We start from the raw sequence: 18,394 nt of genomic DNA, 5'->3' as shown, positions 1-18,394 counted from the left end.
TAATATATACATCTGATGTCTTCTTCTAAAGCTCGAAGGCCTCCGATCAGTATTCAATCTCTCTCTTGTAGCAGTGGTCAAGATGAGGATGGGCACTGGAACATCAAACAGTACTAGAAGTGGAATTGGATTACGATGCAACCTAGTACAAGAGGAACCCACAAGGTGTCAAAGCGATACGTTGATATACAAAGTCACCATTGGAAAGGGCACATATTGGAGCTCAAACAAGATCGTGATGGAAAAAAGCTAGCCAAGGTCCAACATGTTTACAAGGCAACAGAGCTGACACTATCAGACCATGACCAACGTCAATGATTTCCTGCAAATTGTAAGTCATTTCACCATAATCTTGTTTTTAAATCAATTGTGTGCTAATAATGGTATACTGAGCACTGCTTTGATTGTTCTTGGGTTCCTCTGCGTAGATATTTTTCCCTCAAACTATAGTGAGTGGGAGCCTATGGAGGCAATTTCAGGAACCTTTGAAGAATACCATGTGGAGCTTGGTAGTTTAATCTTTCCAGCTGCACAACTTCTTGCACGAAACATCTTCTTCTATGAGGATACATATGTGGTTCCCACGATAGCAAATGGTACTGGAAAATTAGTTCCAAAACCTACACCAACTCTCACATCTATTGAATGGCCAATTCCAGACAATGCTTCAGTGGCCATGGCTTGTTTGTAGATCGAAAGCAAGGTGCAAAATGCTATGAAGTGCACATATGGATCTCACAAAGAAACCATAACCTGCTTCATACCTCTACACCTCTTTGTGTACCTGTTCCATACAAGTGACACACATCGCACCCCAACTTTATGGATTGCAAAGGGGGAGAGAGCTCTGACTTGTTTCTTATCACCTGCATGGGATAATAAAGTTGTTCAACACAATGGAGACACCATCAGATGCGGAGTAATAGTTGAGAAGGTTGTGATGCGCTACCATATTGCCAAGCAACAGTTGTCCATTGCGTTTCCTTACAGGCGATGGAAGCTTACAAATGGAGAATGGGAGGCGTTAGACTCCGACACAACCTCTACAGAACAGGGTGTGCTACATATATCCATGCAAGGTGGGGATCTCGTGGGGATGTAGAAGATGTTGCTGTGAATAATGACTGGTCCCTTGCCAACTTACGTGACTACTTAGTTCTTCGATTCTCACTGAGTGGTGATTTTGCTTTGATAATCAATGGTAGAGTAGTGCACAAAAGGCAAGAACGATCTTTTCTTTGTAGAGAAATTACTTTCCCTGGCTGTGTAGCTATCAAATAACCACTAGATATGTAATCTTGGATTGAAGTAAATACAATTTCAATTTTTTTGCCTCACTATCTTATTAAGGTTTTTCAATTGTCTTGTGCAAGTTTTATTTTTTTGTGATAGTGTAAGGTTGGTCACACAAGCATCTGTGGCTTGAGCCACTAGTAAATTAGAAATGACCTTGTGATGGAAGGATACGTTCTTGCTTTCGCATACCATTTTTTAAAAATTTTTTGGTACTTAAAAATTTTATAACAAGGTCGCCCATTTATAAACGATACTTTACTCATTTTCATCAATTGACAATTATCGTTCTCTCCTAACACTTGCTCTCAATTTCGCACACCTTTCTGTATCACACACTCTCTATTTCTTGCAATCACTCATAGTCATGGCACCTCTACTTGATGCACTTATTGCACAGCTAGGAAAGCTTGAGCTACTTCATAGGGTTGACGAGATCATCCCTATGTTTGAGGGAGCAATTGATGTGCGTGCAACAATGCATCTACACGCGGATGCTTTTACAGATGTCACTGAGTATATGGATCAACACATCAGCACGTACTCCATCATGTTTGAGGGTGATGAGGGCCTATGGGTTCCGGTTGACCTCATCAAGTACATATTCAGGGAAGACAAGAATTTTAGATTCCGCCTATCAAGGTTTTTAAAATCCCTCACAGAAAAGGACTACAGGAATGAGGAGGAAGACTTGCTCTTGGATCTACAAATGGGCAACATCAGCACTTCTTTCATGAGCTGGGACATGGTTTTGGTCCTTCTGTTACAAGAGGGTGTGGCGAAAGAAAGTGGCAAGGAAAAAGAAAAGGGCAAAGCAAAGCTAATGCAGCAGGTCCAAGAGGCCCATGCTGAGGAAGAGAATGTTACAGAACAATGGGAGGCCTCAATGGCATTGGTGGCTCTACAAGAGAATGTCCCCGAGGAGGTTCTGGACCTAGTTCTAGAGGGCGATGAAGTACTTGAGGAGGTCCCGGACCTTGTTGTCATGTCTTTGCATCCAATCATTATTGATGGGAAAGAATTTTTGTTTCTGGATGACATTGCCAAGACACTCGGGTTTCACGCGAGGATGAGGCACTGTCTATTATTGCCGTGAATGCTGGGGGTCAAGACAAAGGGAAAGTGAAAATCTCTTTTGAAGATGACAACCTCACAAAAGCGCTTGCATACGATATTGGTAGCAGTTCCTTGGAAGATGTAGTGGCCATTGAAGTGCTTGAAATAAAGCAAGATGTGCAATTCTATGAGAGCGTAGCTGCCTTTGAACCACACATGCCCTTGATTGCTGGCGATGCTCAAGACCAAGGAAGCATAAACTTGACAAATGAGCAACTAGTTGCAAGTGACGATGCAACTGAGGTATGTCCTAACTTCTTAGTTATAAAGCAAATTATTTTTAGTTGTATCATTTCACGCTTCCTAACTTCTATATTGACATGTTGATAGACTGCTTTTGAAGTGGACAAGTTTGCTATGCGCGTAGGAGGAACGCGGCCAAAGTCAGAGGGTCGAGATGCATCTCTTTGGCACTACATACCTGCCCTCAGAGCCGACATAGTGCGGGTTTTTCATTTAGACTATTCAGAGATCGCCTATGCCAAGCTCCTAAAATGTAAAGCACTTAGTGTAGTCTTGTCGGAGAACCCCTTAGCCTCAAACATAAATAAATGTATTTTGGTAGCTAGGGAAGCTACCTTGTATTGCTTTACGGGCAAGCATCCCGGCTCAATTTTAAGCCATTGTGCCCTTTCTTAGGCTCAACAAGGAATCAATGAGCCGAGTGATATATTCCAAAGCTTAGGTCAGAAACCAGCCTCTAGAACTCTCTCTCCTGAGCTCTTCCAAGAGCTTATTAAAAAGATGTAATGCAAACTTCTCTTCCAAGTTTAATAAAAAAATTTTGTTGTGCATTGTAAGTTGTGATTTTTCCTGGCGTACAGGTGATATACCATTTCAAGCCTCGCAATTTCAAGCTTTTGTTCATGTGTTAATAGAAAATATTGTTTAGGATTCATTTTAAATGTGATCGTGATTAAAAAAAGTATTCGAGATTGGGTTAGAGCGGTACAAAAAAATATTGTATTTATAGATGTATACACACTCACATATATGTATATATATGTACATATATGTATATATATATATATGTGTGTGTGTGTGTGTGTGTACCTATATATATATATAAAAGATTTTGGGGCTATTAAAAGATATATATATATATATATATAAGATATATAGGATATATATATATATATATATATATATAAGACATAAGATATTATAAGATTTTGGGGCTATTAGGGTACCTAAAGGGCCTTATGAGCCTCACAAGACCAAAAAAATCAAAAAAATCAAAATCAAAAAATGCCATGTGCGCTACGGCACGGAAATCTGTATTTTGACCTGGTCAAACTGGCGATTAACGCGCCGTAGCGCACATGGCATTTATTTATTTATTTATTTGATTTTTTTGGTCTTGTGAGGCTCATAAGGCCCTCAATAAGGGTCTCTGGGTGACTTTATAGACTCTACTTTTTTTGTATATATAAATATATATATATATGTGTGTGTGTGTGTGTGTGTGTGTATATATATGTGTGTGTGTGTATATATATATATGTGTATATATATATATATGTGTGTGTATATATATATATGTGTGTGTGTATATATATATGTGTGTGTGTATATATATATATGTGTGTGTGTGTGTGTGTGGGTGTGTGTTTTTTCCTGTGTGTATAGTGCTTATATATTTTTTTTAATGAAATGTTCATTGGCACTGAGCATAAAAAAAAATTGGACTCAACAAAGAATTTAACACAACTCAAAAAGCTTACATTAATGTTTGAAAATGCTACAAAGGATTTTGGGAACATTACAAAAGTTCGTAGGGAGAATTACAAAGTGGGTTAGCCTATTGAGGTAGAAGGCTACGCTCTAAACGTAGGCATAGGGCTAGGGCCATATCTACAGGCTTCAAAGTGACTCTCTTGGCATGTACCATAGCTAGCACTGAGTCTTCAAAAACAGAAACTATAATATCTTCAGCAGCTTCTTGAAGAGCTTCAAGAGCTGTGCTCTGTATGCGGTCAACCCTGTCAGTAAATTTTTCCATTGTTTCTCTCACCAGTCGAGAGAATGGTGCCTTGGGGATGAGAAGATCTGTGCTTTTCTGATATTTCCTAATCTCTCGTAGCGCGACTGTCCCTGGCCTCCATTTTCTCTTCTTCTTTGTAACCGGTGGAGGCGGTGGTGGTCTTTGATTCTCCGGTGGTCGTTCAGACCTGAACTTCTTTTTCTTTTGTGCACGCTCTTCCTCTTCTAGCTGGTCTCGAAACTTGCCCTCCATTCTTTTGCCACGTCTTGACTGGACGTCTAGATGTTGTGGCTGCTTGTGGCTGTGCTTGGCTTGCCCTCCTTGCGTCCTCTTTGGGCTGCTATCTCTTTTGCATTTCTTTCTCCCAAGCCGCCCTCACAAGAGCAAACTCTTTGTCAATGGTATCTTTCGTGATGCCATAGGACAAGAGCTCGACCTCCCTGTTCTGTAAGATAACCTCTAGCTGTTCTAGGGTGTCGGCCTCAATAACAATCTCGGGTGGTTGCCCTTGACCTTCCTCGGCTTCTTTTCGACGCCGCTCTTCTTTCGCTTCTCTACTAGGCTCTGCTTCTCAGCTTCCTTCCTGTGTTGTGCTTCTTCGGCCTCCTTCCTGTGCTCTTCTTCTCTCATCTCCTTTGCCTCTTGCTCTGTTACTATAGGTAGATTTGTCCTTTTTGCTGTAGAGCAGGTAGTGGGCCGAGTTGATCGAAAAACCGCTCGTCTTGCTCCTGTTCTTCTGGCATGGCCTAGGTATGTACGTGTGCGAGAGATAGTGGGAGGGCAAGAGAGAGTAGAGCACAAAGAAGAAATTGAAATGTGGTGGTTATAAATGAAAAATGACTTAAATATGTCTATAAATATATTTTTTTAAAACTTTTAGAAAATTTAAAAACACAAAAAGATTATAATCAGAGAGTTTAAGCCCATGAGGAACCACACCGACGCTTGCTTGCTAGCCACTGCCGTAGTCTCTCCCTAGCATTTGATCTGTTGTATCCTTCAGTTCTTCTTGCATTAACAGTTTTCATTATTTGACACCTAAGAGACAAATTACCGCGAGATTTCTGTCTTTTTTTGCCAACCAGAATGCGATAGAACCAGTTGAACATTTCATGGAGCGCATTACTCTTGACTTTGCCACCACCATGGCGAGTGCCCTTAAAATACACGGTCTTTGCTTGGTAATGTGATTTCTCCATGCCTTGATTGCTCCAAAGTGCTAAAGAGCCATATCTATCGAGAAAGTATGGCCCATGTGCATACAATATATGCTGCATAGAAAATTACAAAAAGTCAACAAAAACAGTATGAAGAACATACTACAAGGACACAAGAAATATAACATTACCATGTAGTGAGTAATGTGTGTTTCTCCCCATGCCTCGACCATTTCTTCTGTAAATCTAAAAGTGGCTTGTTTAAGTGCCTCAATACCATGGTCATCCAGGTGAGGTCGCTCTAGAAGATCGACCATTTTATCACACACCTCCCATACACGTGCACGTTTTAGGCCAAGCCTGGCATCATTTCCTCGATATGTTGTAACATCACACATCTTCTTCCAAATTTCAAAGTTAGTGTGGCTATGAGAACCCAAGTGGTTTGATAGCAAGTGTCTTGCCTTTGATCCACCCATGCAAATTTTATTAGGGTTGTCTTGTGTAGGGTTTGATTTTCTGTCCTTTGTCAAGACCACTGCTCCAGCATGTAATCCAATAGAGGAAAGTACACCCTCTAGTGCACGTATTGACTCTTCTCGTCGATCTTCGGGCTCCATGTTCCAGACATAGTTTATGTGGAGCATCAATAGCTTATCCAAAATCCTGAGTCTTGCATGTAATGTGCACACATGCACTTGACATAGTGGAATGTCCAAGATTGGGTTCCAAGCATTGTCCTCCTGGTCACGACTAGGTGGCTTGCTCTGGTCACAACTTAATATGCCATTATGCCATACGTCCTTTGATCCTTTCCTCTGTTCAGCATAAAAAACGATTGCTTTTTTTGCACCCACCTGTTTTTGACTTTTGCCTTTGCTAGGTTGTTTCCCTTTTACTCTTGAGTCTACTGCTGTCTTGGAATGACAACAGTAAACACATGAGAATATAGTATTCGTACCTGTTTTACAACCCAACATACACTTTAAGGTTTTTAGATCACCACCCAAGTGCCATTCAACGTTAAAGCAGCCTATCCCGAGAACATCAAGCTTTTGACCATTGACCTGACAAGAGACGACATGTTGAATGCCAAACCGTTCAAAATACCACCTCAAGGTATCATGGTTCTCTTTTGGGAGGACCCATGCTACTTGCCACCAGATGTTCTTCTCTGATTGAATGCCGTAGTAGTCTTGCTTATGCCCTTGACCCCTATTATTGCTATCTTGAGTTGCATCCAACTCTTGGGTCTCTAAAGGCTTTCCTCTAAGTGCTCGGCTCATCAAGGTTAAACTAACACGCTCCAGTCTTTGACCTTTAACCACTTGACATTCATCCAGCTTCAAGACAAACACGGCATTTCCACCTGTCTCTTCAAGTGTGAGGCCATAGTACTGAATCATTGCTTTTTGTAGCACTTCCATGTCAATGTAGACATTGTTATATGCATTGTATTCAAAGGGTTTGTTTGTTGGCATTGGCATAATATCCTCCACCCACTTGTACCCATTAAACATGGATGCAATATCACCATTAGCACACTTCTTTGCCATCTGTAAGCTATAAAGTGTTGGAAGCAAGGATTGCGTAACTCCCTTTGCTCGCAACCCTAAAATGATTGACCTGTACATTGTTCTGTAACCTTTCTGGCTAATACCTGCTGAGTCACATATATCAAGCATCTCTTTGGGTGTGACAATATCTTTGATTTCCTTCAAGAAATGTTGACGAAGGGTCTCCCGCAGCTTATCATTACCAGAACCTGTTATCATTTCCATGATATCCTTCTCCTGAAGGACATGCTGAAGAAGGGAGACATTAACATTGTCCTCAGCGTTGTTACATCCTAGTATAGCTGTTGCACATGCCCTATAATCGCAAGAGTCACCCATGAGAGATGCTTTATTCATTAATTGCTTCTCAAAGTTGCTATAATTCCTACAAATTTTTTTACCTGGTTGTTTGTTTACGCCTCTTGCATGCGCCTGCTGTCTTAGAAAGTAACCCAACAGCTTTACGTTTTCTTTGTCTTGCGTGATATCCAATGGGAAGGTGAGTGAAATGGTGAACACGACGCCGAAGATTATGAGGAGTGTTGAAGACGAACATAATTATCGATAAATTGATTTATTGTGCGCACACGATCCGCTAAATTATTCTTCTGCACCTCAAGCTCCTCTGAGAGCTCTTTAATCCTCTGCATCAAACTATTGATCTGCTTAGTCGATGCCGCTTGAAGCTAGTCGAAGGCAAATTGTGTTTGCCTCTTTCCAACTGCCTCATCTAGCCACAACATGTGTAATCTCCTACAATAGCCAAGAAGCCCATTGAAACCATCACCAACAAACTTAAAAAAACATGTGTAATCTCCTACAATAGCCAAGAAGCCCATTGAAACCATCTAGCCACAACATGTGTAATCTCCTACAATAGCCAAGAAGCCCATTGAAACCATCACCAACAAACTTAAAAAAACTTGTAATGCTTTTGAATGGTGGAGGGGCACCAGATATTGGATCTGGTGGATAAAGATTTCCATCAATCCAAAGATCAATGGCCTTTGCTCCTTGCTGATCGTATGAAATATTGGGTGCAACATGCCTACTGCGTAGGGTTGCGTATTCTGTCTCCAAATCAACCTGAAGGCGGATCTTAGAAGGCTTATTGGTGGTGATGTCTTGTAGTGCCATCTACAAGAAAGTAGGCTTGTAAGCTTGGGTTGAATAGGAGTGGAAGGAGCAGGATATGGTATCAAAAAATAATGGGAAGAATGGAGATGAGGGTTGCTTCTCTAGAGCTGCATTGTGGATAGAGAAAGAAGCCACAAAGGGAGCCAAAGAAACATAGAGAGGGTTGGCAATGGTGAGAAAGAAATGCAAAAAGGAGACAATGCATCATGGGAAGCTTCTTTAGTGCAAGCTATGGCTGCTAAGCAATATAGAGAGAGAATACATCATGAAAAGGTTCTTCTATGCAAGTCATGGCTACTACTGTGGGTTTGGAGAGAGGACCAAGTATTGTAGAGAGAATGCTCCTGGTAAGCTTCTTCCTTGCAAGCCATGGCTACTACTGTGGGTTTGGAGAGAGAAGGCTCATTTAGGAGTACAGATCTGCTAGCTATGGAGAGAGGACCAAGTATTGTAGAGAGAATGCTCATGGTAAGCTTCTTCCTTGCAAGCCATGGCTACTACTGTGGGTTTGGAGAGAGAAGGCTCATTTAGGAGTACAGATCTGCTAGCTATGGCTTTTGGAGTAGAGAAAGACGCATTAAATGGAATGTTTGGAGTTCGAAAAGGTAGAGAAGGCTATGATAACTGACTGACAGCCCATTACAAAGCTTTAAAGTCACCTAGGTGGCCAGATCTAAGAATATCTCCTTTTTTTCATTTTTCTTTGTTTTTGTGAAAAATCAAATATATGCTTTTAGGACTAGGCCTCTAGGCTTGGTCAAAGATGGATTAGCATTTTAAGTATTTCACTAAACGTCCAAATTAAAGGGCCCAAGAAGACTCCATTGAGTTCCTAATGGCTAGTGTAAGATTTTTGAAAAGAGAAGAAAACACTATGCCCGCCCAATACATCACTAGGACGTCAAACAACGCCACCTTCCATTCCTTTGTGGCCTTTTGGGGGCCATTGGGGCGCTTGAGAAATAACAAAGGGAGGGTCCAATAATTAAAGGAAAAGAAGTGAAGGGGAAGGGGGAAGGGAATAGAAATGCGCATTGGTAATTCTCTAGAGTTTTCAATGTGCTTACATGCGTAAGGTGTACACATCAGCAATCCTTTAGTGCGCCAGCACGTCAGCAATTAGTCAAGAATATTACACATCACATTTTTTCTTGCCGTCAGTCTCGGTCTGCCACGTTAGCAACCCTTCAGTACGCCAGCACGTCAGCAATTAGTCTAGAATATTACACATCACATTTTTTCTTGCCGTCAGTCTCGATCTGCCATGTCATCAATTCGTTGCCGTGGACACTGACTTTCCTTTAGCATACACGTCAGAAACTCTTCGAATACATCCTACATGCATACAGCTCACACATGTCAACAATATAGCCCACACACGTTAGCAGACCACGTTAGCAATAAGTGTAGTTCTACGAGACAGAGGCATTGGGAATTTGGGATCAGTGTCCGAAAATAAACTTCAGTGTAATTTTCACATAGCTCAAATTGAGAAAAAGCGCATTTTGCGTAGCCTTCAATTTAAAGATTCAAAATTTTGAAATTTTTGGTTTTTCTATTTATTTTTTTCCAATAAAAATTGGTTGAGCTTGAAGCACTTCTGAGATGTCTTTAAATTTCAGACATAAACATATATATTTGATATTTGTGGCCTTTAAATTTAAATTGAAAGTTACAATAGGCATCCTCCACTCAGGGTCGATCGAGGTACACCGTACAAGTCAGCGATTCCGGGCATGCATCATTTCCACATTTTGCCTAGCAAGATGAACACGTCAGCATTTTTGTGCTGTCGCTTTTCTCAAAAATTGGAAAACCTTCGTATATAAAATTAAGAAATTATCAATGAAGAGTTTTTTTATTTTTGAAGGTATTTGTACTACATTCCCTCAAATTTTGCAAGTATGGGCACCTTCAAGCTATAAATTTGCAAGTATTTTAAAAAATTTGAAGGTGATATTACACTAAACCCGGGTTTTTTTTGAGTATTGAGTGGAATGTGGCATTCCCTTTAGCGAACTCTTTGAATATATCGTACACGTCAGCAATAAAAGCATACACGGCAGCGGGTCAAGTGTAGAGGAAACACGTCCGCAAACGGTCCACGTCAGAAAACGGATGGCAAAATGTGTAGGTGGCCGTGGTGGGCACGCGGCACAGCCAAAAAGGAGGGGAAAAAAAAGGTTGTCCAGCTGAGAGAGAGGGGATTCGCTCAAATCCAGCAGTCATGTTCGTTGCTTAATGCTCTCACACAGTTGTAAGCCTGCACGCAGCAGCTGGACCTTTGTCATTTACCCCGTGGGCCAGCGTGAGTAAAGCGTATCACTCGATATCACATGACGAGACCAGCCGGCCTCTCCCTCTCTCTGCAGACTCTCTGTCGGTACTCCATGTCAACTTTTGTGGACTGCAGAGCTCCAGCCGGCCGGACGGAGGCTCTCGTCCATGTCAAACCCTTTCATAGGCCCCCCCCTTTTCCCTGACCGGTGACCCCTGTAGACTCTGCTGCTTACAGCAAATTGAAATGCAGCCAAGTTGCGTCATCGTTGAACTGTACTATGTGTGTGGGGGGGTGTGTGAAGCATGGTGCGCCGGACTCTGCGTGAACTCAGCCCAGTACTCCGGTCTCTTTTAGCTCGTCCATCACAAATGTCTCTAGATGCTAGAGAGCTTATGCCTTATGGTTATAACGGGTCGGGCGTTGAAAAACAGGTCTGTACAGTGTCTGTGGCGTCCGGCGTCCAGGGCTGTATTTTTTGTGTCCAGCTGCACGGAGTAGTGGTGGCAGCCAAGACAGTAGATAACAGGAAGGCAGGCTGCAGCTCTGCTGGATGACGAGCAATGAAAGAGCGTTGATGAGAGGGGCCCGAGGGGAACCGGGGACGTAAGCGCGCTTCAACCTGGCAAAGGGTATGTAGTCGTCTAGCGAGTAAAGGAGGAGGCAGACTGAGCATGCATGTCAACTGAGAGAGAGAGAGAGAGAGAGAGAGAGAGAGAGAGAGAAAAGGACGGACCGCCAGAGTTTAGAAAGCGAAATTCTTGCCCATTAGGTGCTAGCTTTGCTGTATCAAAGCTGCAGGCTTGTGTGTCTACATGGAGACTGGAGGCAGCTTGCAACCTCTCTAGCCGATTGCTGGCATGGTGACATGGGACAGCTCACAATACAGCCTCGCTCGCCTCGACTCCTTCCTGCAGAGATATTCCACATGGCAGGATTTTTCCAAGCAAACTCACGCCTGTGACCTCTCTCTCTCTCTCCCTCCCTCACTCTATTGCTGCAGAACGCACCCACCTTCATGGTGGCCAGTCTGCTGATATAGCCCTGAAATGAAACGTCAACCCTCTTTGACCTCTCACTAGTACAATTGTAAGGTGACTAAGGTCGCCATCTCGCTCGCTCTCTTTCTCTCTCTCTCTCTCTTTCTTTCCAACGCTTGTTGCGTTAAGGCTCAAGACAACCTCTCGAAGGGGCCAACGTTCAAGCATGCTCCTCAAACAATAATAACGTGAATTTGAGATCGTCATACCCATAATAAATCCGATGACTTGCTATCCACATTCAAATGCTCGTATCATAACTTAATGGGAAATTTTGTAGGAATTTGACCTAACACAAATTCATCCATAAAGATCTTATACATGAGTTATGAAATATCTTTATGGTTTTTTTTAGCTTATGTTTAGCTCAAATTATCTACCCATTTAAGGAAATTTTCATCGTCGCAAAGAATCCCAAATCTATAGATTTGAGGGGTAGCTTGTTGCCTAGGAAAAGGCATATCTCGAACGGGCCCCATGATCAATCGTAGTCTTCTTGATCCCTTGTCGAAAAAATGAGAGAACTAAAAAGAACAAAAAAAAAACAACCATGACAGTAGCTTAGTTGGTAGTAGAAGAGGAAGGAGTGTTATCCCAAAGGTCTTGGGTTGGATCCTTGCTGACTACAATGGATGTGCTCCCTTGTATAAATTTGCGATGTTTGTGTGTGTGAGTTGTATACACAAGCCAAGTGTAAATATCTATTTCTTCTTAATTTCAAGCCTTCCTTAAAAAAAGAATTATAATTAAATCATTAAAAAACAAAGATTTCAAGGAAAAACTTGTGGTAGGGTGGTTAGAATGCATGGTTGCAAGGGAAAGTCAACATTTTGATTATGTGTGTACACCTCTTTTTCTGGGCCCCATTGCAAAGATTACATCCCGACCAGTGAGACCGTGGGCTCAGATCTACAAATAGGGCAAAGACCCCCCGAAATCTATCCTTAGCAATGTGTCCGCATGCGCGTGTGTGTATGTGTGTGTGTGTGTGAGTAAGAGAGAGAGAGAGAGAGAGAGAGAGAGAGAGAGAGAAATTTTAATGGGAGAAATGTTAACGCAACATGTTAAAGTTTCAATGCAGCATTTACATGCTAAAGTTTCAATGCAGCATTTACATGTTAATGTAGTGTACTCATCATAGCATCCTAACACAGTACATTGCAACATTTAGCATTTGATATTTTATTGTATTCTTATCTTCCACATGCTTGCATGGTATCATTCAAGATAGTTGGATATTTGCATATGTTCATCCTTCCATAGAGGTTGTGATCGTTAATGCATGTCAAATATATAAAAAGTTTATTTTAAATATATTCAAAGAGAGTAGGTTAAAATATTAAAAAAGTACAATTTTAAACATATTCAAAAGAGTAGGTTAAAAAAATTAAACTCTAATGTAATATTTAACAATTTTCTTTACCAACTTCCTCCCATTCACTTCATATATAATGTTTTTTGACCCCTCAAGATGAAACATGTCAACAATGTTTCATGTGTTTTAACTAACTCTATGCTAATGAAACATGTCAAAAATATTTCATGTGCATTGACCAACTCTTTGACAATGCAACAATATGTGTGAAGCTCTTTTACACACTTCCTCCCATTCTCTTCATATATATATATTATTTTTGGACCTCTCAAGATGAAACTAGATGAAACATGTCAACAATCTTTCATGTGCTTTGACCACCTTTACGCTTATGCAGCAATACTTGTAAAGCTCTTGTGTTTGACACTGGTAAACCCTTAAAGAGTGATTGGAAACCCCACCATATACTTGGTGATTGAGTGCTTTCTTTTAATGGAATATAATACAAACACTCTACAAAAAAGATAAGTCTCTATGGTCTTTAATATTACAAAGAATGACCACATTTTCAAATAGCAACGCTAATTGATTTTTAAGGAGTGCTAATTTGTTGAGGGATATAATGGAGAAGATAAGGAAACCTCAAGGGGATCACCATGAAAAACCCAAATAGAACATGCATTCAAGGTTTATTAAAATACCTTCCACTTATGGATTTTATAATGTAGATACACCTTGTATAAAATGGAGTGGATAAAAATACCCCTTAAATATGGATTTTTTTTCTTTTCAAATTTAAAAAGTATGAAAAGTTTTACATAAAACATTCAGATGAAATTTGACCTCTTGCTATCACTTGAGGTTCAATGTCTGCTGGCAATACTGATGTGTGGGGATGCAATCGAGTACTCTTGTTTTTGGGGGCTTGTTTGTTCAAAGGGGTAGCTACCTTACCTATATATTATATTTTTTAGGGGTAGTTCCCTAGTTATTTTTGTACATATTGCACAAGGCCTTAGTGCCTAGCTGCTATTTGAGATGGAATGCTTATGGTCATGCTTTTTAAGAGTCATCATGCTATGTATGAAGTTTCCTTACTAATATATAAAAGCATTTCTCTTAAAAGAAAAAAATCATGAAACATATTCCATTAAGTACGTGCTATATCATACATTTTTTTCAATGGCACCCCCCTCCCCCTCCTTCCCTTTTCCATGTTTCTCAAAGGAAACATATAAGTGTATTAAAGGTTGACGACCAAGGTAGTTTGACAATCACCTTGCAACGATGCACTCATTGTGGCATTAAAGTGAGCTTTAACAAGGGCTAAAAATTTGAGTTTTAGAAACAAAAGAAGTAAACTTTAAAGGAAATGTAGTGTAAATTTTCATTGATTTGAGCTTTTACATTCAAAGAAACTTATAAAATAAATGATTTTGTCCTACAACGACCTATGATGTTATATAGCTATAACTTAAGACGAAAAGTTTCTATAGTACTTTACTTTATAAATGATTTGATTGTAAGAGATATATTAAAGGGGTTTCAATATAGTTTGCATATTGAAAATAACCCACAAATTTAAAACTTTATAACCTCCACCACATGAAATTTACAACTTTGTAACCTCCACCATGTGAAATTTTGTAAGCTACATAGCATGTGGAAATTCACTCTAAACGTTTACAAAAAAATATGCATGGTTATTATTTCTAAATGCATATGTGAAGAAGTTACTTTGTGAAAACAATGTGAAGTACCATGTTTTAATTTTACGAATGATAATTTTTTAAGTACCTATTGCACGATCTCATTCAATATAAAGTATTTCACCATAGAGTAGTTATGGATACTATGCCTTGTTTCATGGAATCAAAAATCACCACATGCATATTATAGATTTCTACTTCATTTGCAGTCTTTGATCCGAATGATTCTTTTAGGTCTATAAGAAAAACCAAAGCCACAAGAATAGCACATCAAACTATCCAGTAAGATTTATCCAACCCTAAATATAGTTTATTGAACCTAGATTTATGGCTCTAACTATATAGAGACTTGTGGGGTTAAACATATATACAAAGGTTACACTTATTTTCTTTTGAATGTTATAATCTTGAACTTGACACATATTACTTCTTTACATAATACCCAAAGGTAAAACCACACAATTAACTTTTTCTTATCTATAAACAAACAAAATGGACATGGAGAGAGGCCAAGCAATGTCATGTGTCTTATCTCTTCGTTATAGTAATAGACATAATTTAAATACTAGAGTTCCCATGCGTGTCATGATTTTTTTTGTCTTTAGTAAAGGAAGATATATTAGCTAAAAATCTTGTAATATTTAGCAGGCTTCAACTCCTTTATCTACTAATGAAGAAGAGAGACAGCTAGGTACAAAGGGATAGAGTCTCTATTTTTTATTTCTTTAAATCCAAATTGACCATATGATTGGGGCCTTAAGGATATTTATTAATGTTCCCCATCAAATAAAAAATTCAAGGAGAGAAGATAATCACTAGGTTTGATAAAGGTATGAATGAAGATCCATAGATCCCATTTGGTTATGCAATTCATGAAGAGATGGGAGATGTCCTCAACTATCATGTAACATATGAGACACATACCATTAGAGATGCCAAGATTCTTAGATGTTCCCACTGTCCACAAAGATTTATGCTTGATAAGCCACAAAAGATACCTTTTTTCCTAGAATAACCTTTATCTAGAATGTTTCAAAGTTATTTATCTAGATGGGAGATGTCCTCAACTATCATGTAACATATGAGACACATACCATTAGAGATGCCAAGATTCTTAGATGTTCCCACTGTCCACAAAGATTTATGCTTGATAAGCCACAAAAGATACCTTTTTTCCTAGAATAACCTTTATCTAGAATGTTTCAAAGTTATTTCTCCACTAGAAGAGGTCAAGCAACAAGTTCCACTTGTTTGCGAGAGTGATGTGTAGTCTTGGATTCTTAAGAGGGGAGAAGGGATAGGATATATTTTTTCCTAGATTATTTAAAAATACATTTTAGAAATTTTCAATATGAGCCTCCTCTTAGAGGACCAGTTGAAGGGTCTATCAAATCTAATGAGGCATTTGGTTAGGCTTTAGGATTATTGAATGTCAACCTAAGTCATCATCCATCCGTGAGACTACACATTCTAGAGGTTGATCCAAGTATAAATTCCCTTCATATTTAAGAGGTAGGCATGTTTACTTGGTTAAGTGAAAGATCCTTCCTCCAAAAGGGAAGAGAATCGGATTGAATCATGGAGAAGATTTTTGGTCTACCTCTTATAAAAATCTTTCCATTTAGTAAGATGTCTTAAAGAGCACTAAGCTATACATATGGATTTAACCAAATCACTTTCCACCATCTCAAGGGAAACATGATGAAACAAGATATTCCACGACCTGTAGTATTCAATACTCAATCTTGGTGTGTGTTCCTAGTTAGTAATATGCTCTAATCCTCCTCTCTTATGATCTAGATATACTTCGCTCTAATAGCATGTCTGCCATGAGAGAGATATCTAGAATTCCCAGTCCAGCCATTGACTTCCGTCGTGAGGAGAATTGTCTCATTTGACTTTAGGGACACTTCTAACCTCCATATAGGAAGTTTTTGCATAGAGTTCAAAGAGGAGAGACTTAATAAAGGAGGGTCAAGAAATATAAATGGATTAATATTTTCAACATGCCATGGAGTTGCACACCCTTCCGCCTTTCAAAATTTTAGAATTTTGGCAAGAATCCACTGACATTTCTCATGAAAGGTCCCATTGAAGCCCATTGGAATACCCATCCAATAATTTGAAAATCCCCCCTTTAGTTATGATTTGGTAGCCTTGATCTGAAAGAAAGGAGGGGGGTTTGGGGGGGGCATGTAGGTTTTAATGCATGTTTTACTATGATACTAAAAATCTAAACATTAGATGTTAAGACATTCTCAAAAGGTTTTAATGCATGTTTTCTATGATTAATACATGATTATAAAGCTAAATAGTAGATGTTAATGCATTCTCGAAATGTTCTATTGGCTAGGAGGTCTAGGAAGCAATCAATATGAAATAGAGCATTTGTCTACAAGATATAGTGTAATCAATTGACTCTTGTTATTAGGGAGAAACATACCCTTAACCCTAACTTCTATCATTCTTTTTAGATCAGACAATTCATACCCAACAATTACATAAAGAACAGGAGCTAGAGGACAACCTTGCATTATAGATTTGTTAAGGGGGAAGTTGTCATAGAAAAAACATTGATAGGACTTTATAAGATACATGTACAAAGAGGATCTGCATTCTTTTAATAAATATAAGAACAAGGGCCATACTCTTCATGGCTTGAATCACAAAGGGCCATTCAAGCTTGTTATAGGCTTTGTCAAAGTCAATTTTGAGAAAGATGAAATCCTCCCTAGCTTCCTTAGAAAGAACAAGCGCCATACTCTTCAAGCTTGTTATACGATTTGTCAAAGTCAATTTTGATAAAGATGAAATCCTCCCTAGGTTTCTTAGCATATTATATACCATCCCAAAAGTCAATGATAGCATCAAGGAAAGGATATTGAATCTACCTTTGATGAAGCCTTTTGTTTTGATCTCATCCAGTTGCCCACTTGATTGGTTAACCTCCTCAATAAAGCTTTGGTATATTTCGTGTGGGAAATAGTTAACATAGCGAGTGGTCTAAAGTTAGAGATGTCATCTTTGTTTTCTAGAAAATTTTACAAAACTCTCGAGGGAGACCATCAATAGCTTGGAATTTTCCATCCCTCATGGATAAAACATTATAGAATGTAACTATTCTTCTCAGTGAAGGGGAGATTTAGGATACAAGTTGTGCTAGAAAAATTTATAAAAGCCCTACTTGTTTGAGGGTGGCTCTACTCGGCTCTTTGTCAAGAGGCTAGAGAGCGGTAGGAGAGAATACACTGGAGAAATGTAGAGCTATATATATATATATATATATATATATATAAGGAAGCATGAATGGAATCAGGTAGAATAAGAGGAGGAATGAAATCCTTAGAATATTTCTTAGTTAACTTGAAAGCCTCTTTATTGGGCATATCTATTTTGCATGCCCACTAATCTCTAGTAAAGACTTTAAGGGTTGATAGGAGATAGCTTCCTCTACTATCTTTTGCCCACTAATCTCTGGAGTAAAGACTTTAAGTGTTGATAGGAGATAGCTTCCTCTTCTATCTTTTGCCCACTAATCTCTGGAGTAAAAACTTTAAGGGTTGATAGGAGATAGCTTCCTCTCTTTTAAAATCCAGCATCAATTGGTTGTGTTCATTACCTTCCTTTAAATCTTGCCTTGATTGGTTATGTCCTATGGAGAGTCATTACCCTACTTGAAATCTAGTTGTCTCAATTAGTTGTGTCCTATGGAGAGTGATTACCTTGCTTTACCTCCTCTTCTATTGACCAATGTTGTGTATATTTAGACCCTTACCATGATCTCTTGAACCTGGTGTTGTTTATATTTA

Source organism: Cibotium barometz, chromosome 39 (genome assembly GCF_041138505.1).
Source record: "Cibotium barometz isolate CiBa-2024 chromosome 39, ASM4113850v1, whole genome shotgun sequence".
NCBI classification, from domain to species: Eukaryota; Viridiplantae; Streptophyta; class Polypodiopsida; order Cyatheales; family Cibotiaceae; genus Cibotium; species Cibotium barometz.
This window is presented reverse-complemented; position numbering follows the sequence as displayed.